The 11,488-nt window shown below is 38.2% G+C and overlaps 1 protein-coding gene across 1 annotated transcript in view; it reads right to left on the bottom strand.

Annotated features, from left to right (window-relative positions):
* Nucleotides 1-11,488, bottom strand: part of COL25A1 (collagen, type XXV, alpha 1) — a 668,242-nt gene that overhangs the window by 616,653 nt on the left and 40,101 nt on the right. The gene's annotated exons all lie outside the window — the stretch shown is intronic.

The following is an 11,488-nucleotide window of genomic DNA, read 5'->3' as shown; positions in this document are numbered from 1 at the left end:
GATTCGTAACCACTACGCTACCAGAGCTCCTTAGCAGCATTCAAATAAGTTGGCTAGTGGCATACAAACACTTAACGGTATGGTTCAATATATATCTATTGAAGATATTCTAAGACTAAATATTTTAACTGCCATAACTAATTCAGATACATGGTAGGAACTGTACAAAATTACTTCTTTATTTTCAAATCCAGTCTAACCTTTTAGGAAAATGAAAATCACTACCCTCGAGTAGATTCTGACCCATAGTGACCATACTGGACATAGTAGAACTGACCGTCCCATAGGGTTTCCAAGGCTGTAGTCTTTACAGAAGCAGACTCCCTCATCTTTCTCCCCTGGAGTGGCTGGTGGGTTCAAACCAACATACCTGTCAGTTAGCAGCCAAGGTCTTAAACCTTCCTCTACCAGTACTCCGGAAGCCTGGAAGAGCCCAGCTCAAATGCCAGCTCCTCTAGGAAGGCTTCTCTGAGTCTATTCAGAATAAAGTAACTACACTTTTCTTTAAATTTCATAGCACTCTAGATAAAGCTGTTTCATGAAGTGTAGTAATTCCATGTTGTAATAATTTATGTGTCATCTTCTAATAGACTATAAATACCTATAAGCCAAGATTCATGTGATCTTAATATTTCCACGATCTTTAAATTTTCCAGAAAACAATGCAGTTTTTTGAATAATAAATATATGCTTTAACTACCAGACAGTCCATCTTGGCCCTACACAGATTAGATGCTTGAGAGGGAAACACTCTTATTGTCAACAGTGAAAAATAATTTTAAAATTTAAGAGGATTGACAAAAAAAAAAAAAGTTTATACTTGAATGCAAGACAGTTAACAATTCTGACACTAGTAATACTGAATTTGTCAATCTTTGATGTAAAATAGAATTAAACTCCACCATTAATGACTCTGTGAAAGAAATATGCTAACTAAAAAGGAACAAAAATATTATTTAAACCTACTAAGCAGGCTATTTAAAAAAATTTTTAATATTAATTTACATATACTTTAGTCATATATACAGTAAAGTAAGCCCAGCAAACAAGGAAACTGGATTACTGTATGCACTTGAAGTATTTTCTGAAGTTATACTTATTTATAAATAATCTATAATTCATATATTTTGGTGAGTCATGCTTGCCAACTGTCATCAAGCTGATTCCAATTTATGATGACCCTATGTGTTTTAGCTGTTGTGACTCATAGCGACCCTATGCACAACAGAATGAAACACTGCCCAGTCCTGCGCCAACCTCACAATCATTGCCATGCTTGAGCCCAGTACTTGCATCACTGTACAACTGACACTTTGCCAATCCATTTCATTGACAGTCTTCCTCTTCTTTTTTGCTGACCCTCCATTTTACCAAGCATGATGTCCTTCTCCAGAAACTGGTCCTTCCTTATAATACGTCTGACGTATGAGAGATAAAGTCTGCCCATCAGTTTCTAAGGAGCATTCAAGCTGTACTTCTTTCAACATAGACGGTTTTGTTGTTTTCACAGCCTATGGTACTTTTAACATTCTCCTCTGACACCACAACTCAAATGCATCAAATCTTCTACAGTCTTCATTATTCACTGTCCCACTTTCACATGTAAATTAGGTTATAGAAAATACCATGGCTTGAGTCACACCTCAGTCCTCAAACTGACATTTTTGCGCTTGAACACTTTAAAGGGGTCTTGTGCAACAGATTTGCCTAATGTGTTTGATTTCTTGACTGATGCTTCCATGAGTGCTGATGGTGGAGCCAAGCAAAATGAAGTCTTTGACAACTTCAATCTTGTCTCCATTTATCTTGATGTTATTTACTGGTCCAATGGTGAGTGTTTTTGTTTTCTTTATACTGAGGTGCAACCCATACCGAAGGCTGTAGTCTTTGATCTTCATCAGTAAGTCTTTTAAGTCCTCTGCATTCAGCAAGCAAGGTTGTATCATCTGCATATGGCAGATTGTTAATGAGTCTCCCTCCAATCCTGACCCTATGTGTTAGTTTCCTTCAAATGCTCTAATCTAATGAAAGAACCCATAATTTTGGATATACTGAGGACATTATGGGTTATACCAGCCACTAGTAAAAGCTAGATGGGAATTAAAAGCCACATGGGGCAGACAGAGGTCAGAACTGGGCTCTAAGGTTTTTGTGTTTGCTTTCTCCATGGATGGTTCAAATGATTAAAGCATTTGAGGCTGTCAACTAAAAGGTTGGTGGTTCAAGACCAGCTGGAGGTGCCTCTTACAAAAGGTCTAGCAATCTCTGAAAACTCAGCTATTGAAAACTCTATGGAGGACAGCTCTACCTTAACACAAATGAGGGCACCAATAGTAGGAAATGACTCAATGGCAACTTTTTGAGGTTTTTTTTTTCTTTTCTTTTTTTAGCAAAGGTAATTGAAATCCAGTAGTAGCACCAGTCCTGGTACAGACCACAAGATTGACTTGAACCATAAGGTCGATAGTTCAAACTCACCAGCCACTCCTTGGAAACCCTATACAGGGTCACTATGAGTTAGAACTGACTCAACGGCACTTAACAACAACCACAAAAGTACCAAAAAGACCAAAACCACTGCCATCAAGCAGATTCATGACTTACAGGTTGTCTCATGGGAGCAGATAACCTCATCTTTCTCCTTCAGAGAGACTGATAGGTTTGAACTGCCCGCCTTGTAGCTAGCAGCCCAACACCTAACACACAGCACCACCAGGGTTCTTTAGTACAGGGGGTATGATATAGTGGAAAGAATAATGAGGCAGGAGTTTGAAGACCTGCTGGCATCAATGAGCATTATGACATGGGACAAGTCATTTATCATTCCAGGGTCTGTTCCCTTTCCTCAAAACTCAGATTATACCTGTCTGACAGGTTTTCTGTAAAATGAGACAGTAATAGCTGTCTATATAGATTATGGAGTCCTCGTGTGGCACTGTGGGTTAATGCACTGGACTGCAAAGTTGGTTTGAACTGCAAGATCGGCTGTTGAAGCTCAACAGTCACTCCTCAGAAACCCTACACACAGGGTCGTTATGGGTGGACAGCACTTAACAACAACAACAATATAGATTATGGGAGTAAGATAAGCACTGAACCCTGCTAACCGCAAGGTCAACAGCTCAAACTCACCTGACACTCCTTGGAAACTCTATATAGTTGCTATGAGTTGGAACCAGCTCTGTGGCACTTAATAGCAACAACAACAATATAGATTACAGGAAACTAGTGACTGAATCAAAATAAACACCTAACGGTGCAATACATTTTTAGGGAGATAAACCTACTAGTTTAAAAATAATTCTTAAATGTTTGCGCTTTTCTAATTTCTACTCAAAAGAGCTAATTTTTTGTTCTCTAAAATACACCCCTTGAGAAACACCAAATAATAACAAATAAGCTTCAGAAAATAACGTCATCATTTTATAAGTTTTTTGCTGTTTTTTAAATAAAAAATTATTTATTCTTAAAGAGGAAAGAAACCAAAAGCCTTCATGAATCTCACCAATGGTGAGTTCTACTGCTGATTTTATGCCAGTACAGAGACTTAAGAAAACATGATGTATTTTACTTTTTTCTCACATTATTATAATTAATATTTATAAGGGGAGTTACAGTTCAATTGTGCTTTTATTACCATTATTCAATTTGATCCCCAAAACAATCTTATGAGGAAAGTAGAATATTATTGTTATTATTATTACCAACTGAGGCTAAGAGGTTAAATAATTTATCCAGGGTCACAAAGCCATAGTGGCAGAGAGACTATTGGGCAGTCTGCTGTGGTCTGTCTTTGCATAATGGTAATGACAGGGTGTTATATACACATGTGGAGCCCTGGTGTAGTGTCGTAGGATAAGCACTGGACTACTAACTGTGGAGTCTATAGTTCAATTCCATCAGTCACTCCTCGGAAACACTACACAGGGTTAATATGAGTCAAAATCACTTTGATGGCAATAAACAACATATATATATGTGTGTGTTGTTGTTGTTATGTGCCATTGAGTTGGTTCCAACTCATGGAGACTCTGTATTGGGTTTCCAAGGAGCGGCTGGTGAGTTTGAACCACTGACCTTGCAGTTCAAACTGACCTTGTGGTACAGTGCTTATCCTACAGCACCACACCAGGGCTCCGTTTATATGTGTATACAGTTATATAGACATATCCACCAGTCACCTTACTGATTTGCTGAACTATGGTGGCTTGTGTGTTGCACTGATCTAGAAGTTATGCCACAGATATTTCATAGATTAGCAGGGTCATCCATGGTGGGCAGATTTCAGAAGGGCTTCCAGATTAAGGTAAATTTTTGGAGAAGGCCATTGTGTTTGGTGAAGTAGAGGGCCAGCGGGGGTAAGGGAGACTCTCAAGGAGATGACCTGGCACAAGCGTGATAAGAATTCACTTGAGCGTGCTGGCAATTGTGAGATGGCACAGAATGAGGCCATGTTTCAGTATGTTGTACGCAGGGTCACCGCATGTCAGAGTCGACTCGACTCGACAGCAGCTATCTAGTTCTCTTATAAATGTGGATGGTATCGTTGTTGTTGTTAAGTGCTGTTAAGTCAGTTCTGACTCACCGTGACCCTGTATAGGGTTTCCAAGGAGTGGCTGCTGGGTTTGAACTACTGACCTTGCCGTTAGCAGTCCAGTGCTGATCTTACAGTGCCATACCAGGACCCCATCATTGTTGTTAGTGCCGTCAAAGCAATTTTGACTTATGACAACTCCATGTGAGAGTAGAACTGCCCCATAGAGTTTCCTAGGCTGTAATCTTCACAGAAGGAGCTCTGGTAATGCAGTGGTTACGAATCAGGCTGCGAACCTTAAGGTCAGCAATTCGAAACTACCAGCTGTTCTGTGGGAGAACGATGAGGCTTTCTGCTCCCATAAACATATACAGCCTCGGAAACCCTATACAGGGTTGCTATGAGTCAGAACCAACTCCATGGCACATAACCAACCAACCAACCAATCTTCACAGAAGCAGACCCTCAGGTCTTTCTCACATGGAGTTACTAGGTGGGTCTGAACCCCAAACATTTTGCTTTATATTTACATACAGATATGTATGTGTGTGTGTGTGTGTGTGTGTGCGTTCCCACATGTAACATATGCCTTCCCTCGTTTTTACCAGTCCTGGATTGTAAACTCTTTGAACACAGAAAAATGTTTTACTTACTTTTCTAGGCCCCACAATGCCTTTACAAGTGCCTTGCATGTAGTAGATAGTGAATAAATGTAGATTAAATTCAATTGAATTGGATAAATTCCTTTAATAAGATTGCCTGTTACTATGCTTTGATCAGTATGCCTGAAAATGAGACATAATACCCAACAGAGGGATTTTTCAGGGGTTTTTGGCAGTGTTTTCAAGCCTATAAACATAAGAATTGCTTAAAGTGAATCTGTATGTCTCTACATATTCCTTGAAAAAAAAAGACAGAGAGAAAACTCACATTTGTTGGGCTTCTAGTTGGCGCTGTGCTAGATGTTTCCACAGATTTACCTTAGTTTCAAAAAGTACTAATAAATGCAAGGCTAACAAACTCTGCCTTGTACTTGTATGAGGGGGCTTCAAAAAGTTGGAGGTTAAATGGAATTAAGAGATAATGGAATTTTCCCCTGAACTTTTTGAAGCTTCTTCATATTAGTACTTTTTCAAACAGGATGAATTTGAATCAATGGGCAAAGAAAATGCTATCATTCTCTAAGAAGTGAAATCTGAGAATTGAACGATTAGAAAGATACGTAAGTATCCTGTTTGGGTGGGAAAAATTCCTCTTCTCAATGAAATTTTTGCTTGATGGAAAAGTTCTGTCCCTAGGGACAAGAAGAATATGACTTCTGTGATTTCTAAGTTGCTTTATCCATTATGAAAAATCATTTTGCTCCTAAAAAGCATCATTATATTATTTATACTCATATATTTTGAGGGTAACTTCAGCTTATACTCTAAATTAATTTAAAATAAAACTTAAATCATAAAACTTAAAAAGTGCCACATTGCTAAAACAAGCAGACCCCACTGAAGTTGAAAATGTGGTACAAAGCTCAAAGGCCTCGTGGTTTGGGTACTTTCCAGCAGTAGTTCTCTCCCAGGCTGTGTCTCAGAATGGGGCAGGGGGTGGATATTTGTGGTTGGAAAGACTACCTAGAGAATTCTTACGTGCCTTCACTTTTCTCCCCTCCACTGTACCTCTCTCCCACATGAGACCCCTGCTCACTCATTCATTCAAATAATATTTATTATTATGTGCAAGACTGTTTTTAAAACCTCTTTACCTTTTTCTGGTTCCCCCTCATCACACACACACACAAAAAAAAATGAAAGAAGAGGTGAGAAGTTGATTTCAAAGACTCAAAATAGTAACAAAAAATAAATTCCTCCCATTAAAACACTTAGTAACTTCAAAATAGAGATATTTTCTGACAATCTCATATATATTTACCTCACAATGAATACTGCATCTGTTATACATTCTAAGAAACTCATGAGTTCATATAAAGATGAGGGAAAGTCATCAAAACGTGGACTGTGCAAGAAGAGGCTGTAACTAACTGTACTACTGCTGTTGCTGTTTGCTGTCCAGTAGATTCCAACAAGTAGTGAGCCTATATAGCGTTTCTGAGGCTGTAAATCTTTACAGGTACAGAAAGCATCATCTTTCTTCCTCGGAGCAGCTGGTGGATTTGAACTGCTGACCTTGCGGTTAGCAGACCAATACATAACCCCACTACACCACCAGGATTCCTTTAACTCTACTACTCACATGCAACTCTTGCTTTGAGTTTGAAAAACTCACACTAAACCAGCAGCTTTGAATTTGGGACCCATTAAAGTTTCTATTATATTCTTCTTATATGTGGTGTTGTTGAGTGCCATCAAGTCAGTTCCGACTCATAGTGACCCTGTATAGGTCTAAACTGCCAACCTTGTGGTTCACAGTCCAGTGCTGGGACTCTTAGTAAATTAAATTAAATTTTAGAGTACCTTAAGTGGCAACAGAGAAGTCACAACTGAGATTTAGAATAGAGCACGTCAAGAGCTCATTGAAGAGAAAACGTCTACTGTGGATCATTTACAAATCCCTGAACAACCAGAACTTAGCCAACCTGACCACACTGACAAGGTCTACTTGGCAATTTTATCTAGACTTGCCTACCAACAGAAAAGGTGGTTTCTATCATTCCTGATAAGTCAGTATTTTGCTGAGATCAATTCCCTTCACAATAGCATCTGTTTAACCTAATGAAATTCCTGCTTTAATTGCTACATAAAAAAAATCAATCATTATATCATTCATAACATCTGTACAAATAAAAATGTCTGGATATGTAAGGGGTTTGGAAATTTTTATATTTCATATATCATGTTCCCACAACCTGTCTTCATGCTGCACTTAAGAATTCAATTTGAAGATAAATTTTCACCCCAAGTCTGAAATATAATTTCACATAAAGCCAGTTTATTATTACATCTCTTTGTAGTTCATATCTTATATTTTTAGGATATTAACTCATTCCATGTTTAAAGCAGAGAGATGATCATTGTACTATTTATCTATGAAAGTTGATAATATACAGTTTAACATCTGGCCAGCAAAAGATAATCATGACTATTCCTCTTACTGAAAGAAGAATCCCCACCAAGGAAGCAACTTGAACTAAAGGGAAATATTTGGATAGAAGGAAAAATAAAGGAGCAAGTAAAGCTTGTGGAGGTCTTATGGTGACTTGGGCCTTTTCCCTAGGCTTCTTGAGCGCTCACAATAACTCCCTAGTGGTGGTGATGGTGGCTGTGTGCAGTCAAGGTGGTTCCAAACCACAGCAACCTTGTATGGGGTTTCTGAGGCTGTAAATCTTTATGAGAACAGAAAGTCCCATCTTTCTCCTTCAGAGCAACTGGAAGATTCAAACTATTGATCTTGCTACCAGGCTCCTAAATAACTCCATAGGGTACGCATTGTTTTCATTTGTAGATAGAAAATTAAGATGGAAGCATTGTTGCTCTAAAACTAATAGCATGGTCAGCAGGATTTGGGACCGGATTTGTTTCTCTCCATTAGACTGTGTTGCATTCAGATTAAAGTCAACTGGACGGAATATTTTGTTGTTGTTAAGTGCTGTCAGGTCAGTTCCAACTCATAGAGACTTTGTGTAGGATTTCCGAGGAGCGGCTGGTGAGTTTGAACTGCCAACCTTGAGGTTCAAATGGACCATGGGGTCCACTGCATTATCCTGCAGTGCCACACCAAGACTTCATATAAAAACCTTACAATAAAGTGGTATGTAAAAAAAATAAATAATGGAGTCCCAGACGGAGATGGAAGTCAATGAAGTATGGAAACGAACTCTGAAGAAGGAAACAGGTAAGAAGAGAATCAAGATTTAACCATGGTCACTGACATGAAAAAGAAAAAAGAACTTAAAAAAGAATGTGGGTTGATAATGTCAAGCTTTAGGAAGTTGGTCAAATATAAGGGCAGATTGATGATTATTTGTTTTAAAAAAATCATCATTTAACCTAGGTTAAAAAAAAAAAAACAACCTCTAAATTATCACTGACACCTATTTCTTCTCTCAGAACACAGTAAGAGAACTCAGCTGGATCTCCCTTTTTGTCTTCTTCCTGCCCCACCTACTGTTTGGCCTTTCTTTGCAGCTGGAGCAACCCAAGACCCACAACCAGCTGCTGCCACCACCGCTGCCACTACCACCTGCCTGCCTACCAGACAAAGCCCGAGAGGCCACACTGAAAGGCATGTCCTGTGCCTCAACTGCCTGTATCATACCATGATCCAGTGCTATAATAGTCGGAGCTTGTTGTTTTCAAAATCGTTGTTGTTGTTGTTAAGTGCCATCAAGTCAGTCCCGACTCATAATGATCCTATATAGAGTTTCCAAGGAGCAGCTGGGGGGTTTGAACTGTCTACCTTACTGTAGTTCAAAGTTCAGTGCTGATCCTACTGTGCCACATCGGGAGTCCATTAAAATCATTAGCTCTTCCTTTCTTTACCATCGTGTGACTGCTGCTACGTTCCATCTTCACTGTATCTTCTCATAAGACTTTCAGGATCTAGAGATTCCCGGCCAAGAAACAAAAGCAGAATCGTCCCATTCCCTAATAGATTCAAATGAAAACTGGTAATAAAATCAGATACAACTCCAAGAGAAGACACTGGAGAAGAAGAACCAAGCTAGTTCTCTAAGGAGTTGCAAACGTGATGGACGCAGCACATAATAGACCCAGGTCCTATCCTCCTACCATAGCAAGTTCAATATTAACAAGATTTGATCAACTGAACATGTTTTGCAAAACTCCTGGTTTCTTCCTTTATTTTTATGCTTCTGCATTTAAAAAGGTTGGCTAATAAATATGTGAGACCTTTGGTTTGAAAAAAAAAAAAATCATTATGGGTGAATGATAAAGAACAGGAGAGATACTGTCCCATTAAAAAAACAAACCGACGGGACCATGGAAACATATGAGGGCATGCATTGTACAAATAGCTATTCAGTGACTCACACTTGTACATTGAAGGACAAGATTACAGTAGTAGCAGAAGCAGAACAGACAAGTGGTCAATCTCAAGGTATTTAAGAATCAAATAGATAGGACTTGATGAATAAAAAATTGTGGGTGGTACAAAGGAAGTCAAAGATAGTTCCCAAGTGTTTGGTTTGGATAATGAACACTATTCAATGGTGAGGGAAGGAGGGAAAGACAACTTAGGTGGGGGTGAAAGACAAAGTAAATTCAGTCGGGCACATTTTGAATTTGAGGTGTTCAGGCTTACTAATCAACTCTTTCTAAAATTTCAAATAAAATCCATTAAGTGGTATTTTGGCTCCACCAGGTTCCCAAGCATCTTCAGCAATTCCAGTCATTCCTACTGATGAGTTCTGGGTTTGGTGATTTAGAATCATGTAGTTCTGCCTCTGATGATAGGTCATTAATTAATTTTTTTTCCTATTTTATAAAAACCAACGTCACATTTGTGGATGAAAATGTTTTGCAACTTAGAAAAACAGCAAGGCTAAAAGAATGGTTAATAGGTGTACATCATAATTTCTAGTTAATCTATTTATAATGCCTTTTTTTTATAAAGAAAATTGAAATTAAATGCAGATCCAAGTCCATAAATCATACTCTGCTCAGACATTTTTGACATTTCCAATTTTAACTATGTCACCAAGATGGAAAAAGTCATGATTTAGTAAGCTCAGCATAGTTCACTGATCATCAGTATTTAATTAGAAAATCCTCAAGTTTTCAGGCAACCATGAGCTATATTGGTTCAACTCTCCTAGTCTAATCCATTAACCTATCTATTAAAGTTACAGAACTGAAACACTCCACAGCATTTACCAAGGGCTAAAGCTTTAGTCGAACAATTATATCTGCAATAAATACTCGGAGTTGAAGACCAAAGACAGTTTAAACACCACTGATAGTTTTAAACAAATTGACAATTCTTTCTTTTAAAAACTTGTCTTCAATTAGTAGTGTAATTTTTGTATACCTTTTCATTAAAATAAACCTAATAATATTAAGTCCATAAAGACCTATTCTTACATATATTTCTTGATGTATTATATATTAAAGGAGAAATTGTTTGTGCTTTTAAGTCATTTGACTTTATAAAAAGCTAAAGATAACAACAAGAATATCAGATTGTTTTCTCTAGAACAGCAATGTTGTGGCCATGTGTAACATATATATCACTATTGCTGTTAACTGCTCTTAAGTTGGTACTGACCCATAGCGATCCTATTAGGGTTTCTAACGACTTAGCATTCCAGTGCATTAACCCACAGTGCCACACCAGGACTCCTTCATATCACTGGTGCTGCTGCATGCTGTGAAGTTGGTTCAGACTCACAGTGACCCTGCACAGGGTTTCCGAGGCTGTAAATCTTTATGGGAACAGATAGCCTCATCTTTCTCCCGCGGAACAGCAGGTAGTTTCGAACTGCTGACCTTGCAGTTCACAGCCCGATTCATAACCACGATACTACTATTGGGGGTAACAGTTTGGATTAAGTTTGGTCTCTGGAATAAGACAAGGCTAACATCCATCACTTAACAGGTACATAATATACAAAGTTACTTAACCTCTGGGTCTCATTTATCTTATCTGTAAATTGGGATAACAGGTTGTTGTGAGGATTAACAGAGATATGAGAAAAAAGACTTAAAACAATGCTTGGCACTCAGTATAATGACTGCCAGCTATTGTTTTTATGATTGGCTTGAAGAGCTCTGTCTGAGCAGCTGAAGAAGTGGACAAGTTACAATTATTCTCTAGAAATAATCAGCCAAAGATTGAGTGACTGTAACACATTGGGGTGATTTGAAGAAAGAATGTCAGTATCAAGCTTATTTCTTAAGCAGTAAAACTTCAAGCATTCTAAAACCAAAAGTCCCTTTCTCCAAAATTAGACTTTCTAGATTATTAATGTTTGTTGTTAGGTGCCAC

The sequence above is a fragment of the Chrysochloris asiatica genome, unplaced genomic scaffold (assembly GCF_000296735.1).
Source record: "Chrysochloris asiatica unplaced genomic scaffold, ChrAsi1.0 scaffold00129, whole genome shotgun sequence".
In the NCBI taxonomy this organism is placed as follows: domain Eukaryota; kingdom Metazoa; phylum Chordata; class Mammalia; order Afrosoricida; family Chrysochloridae; genus Chrysochloris; species Chrysochloris asiatica.
The sequence above is the reverse complement of the archived record's forward strand: the minus strand, read 5'-3'. Positions and strand labels throughout refer to the sequence as shown.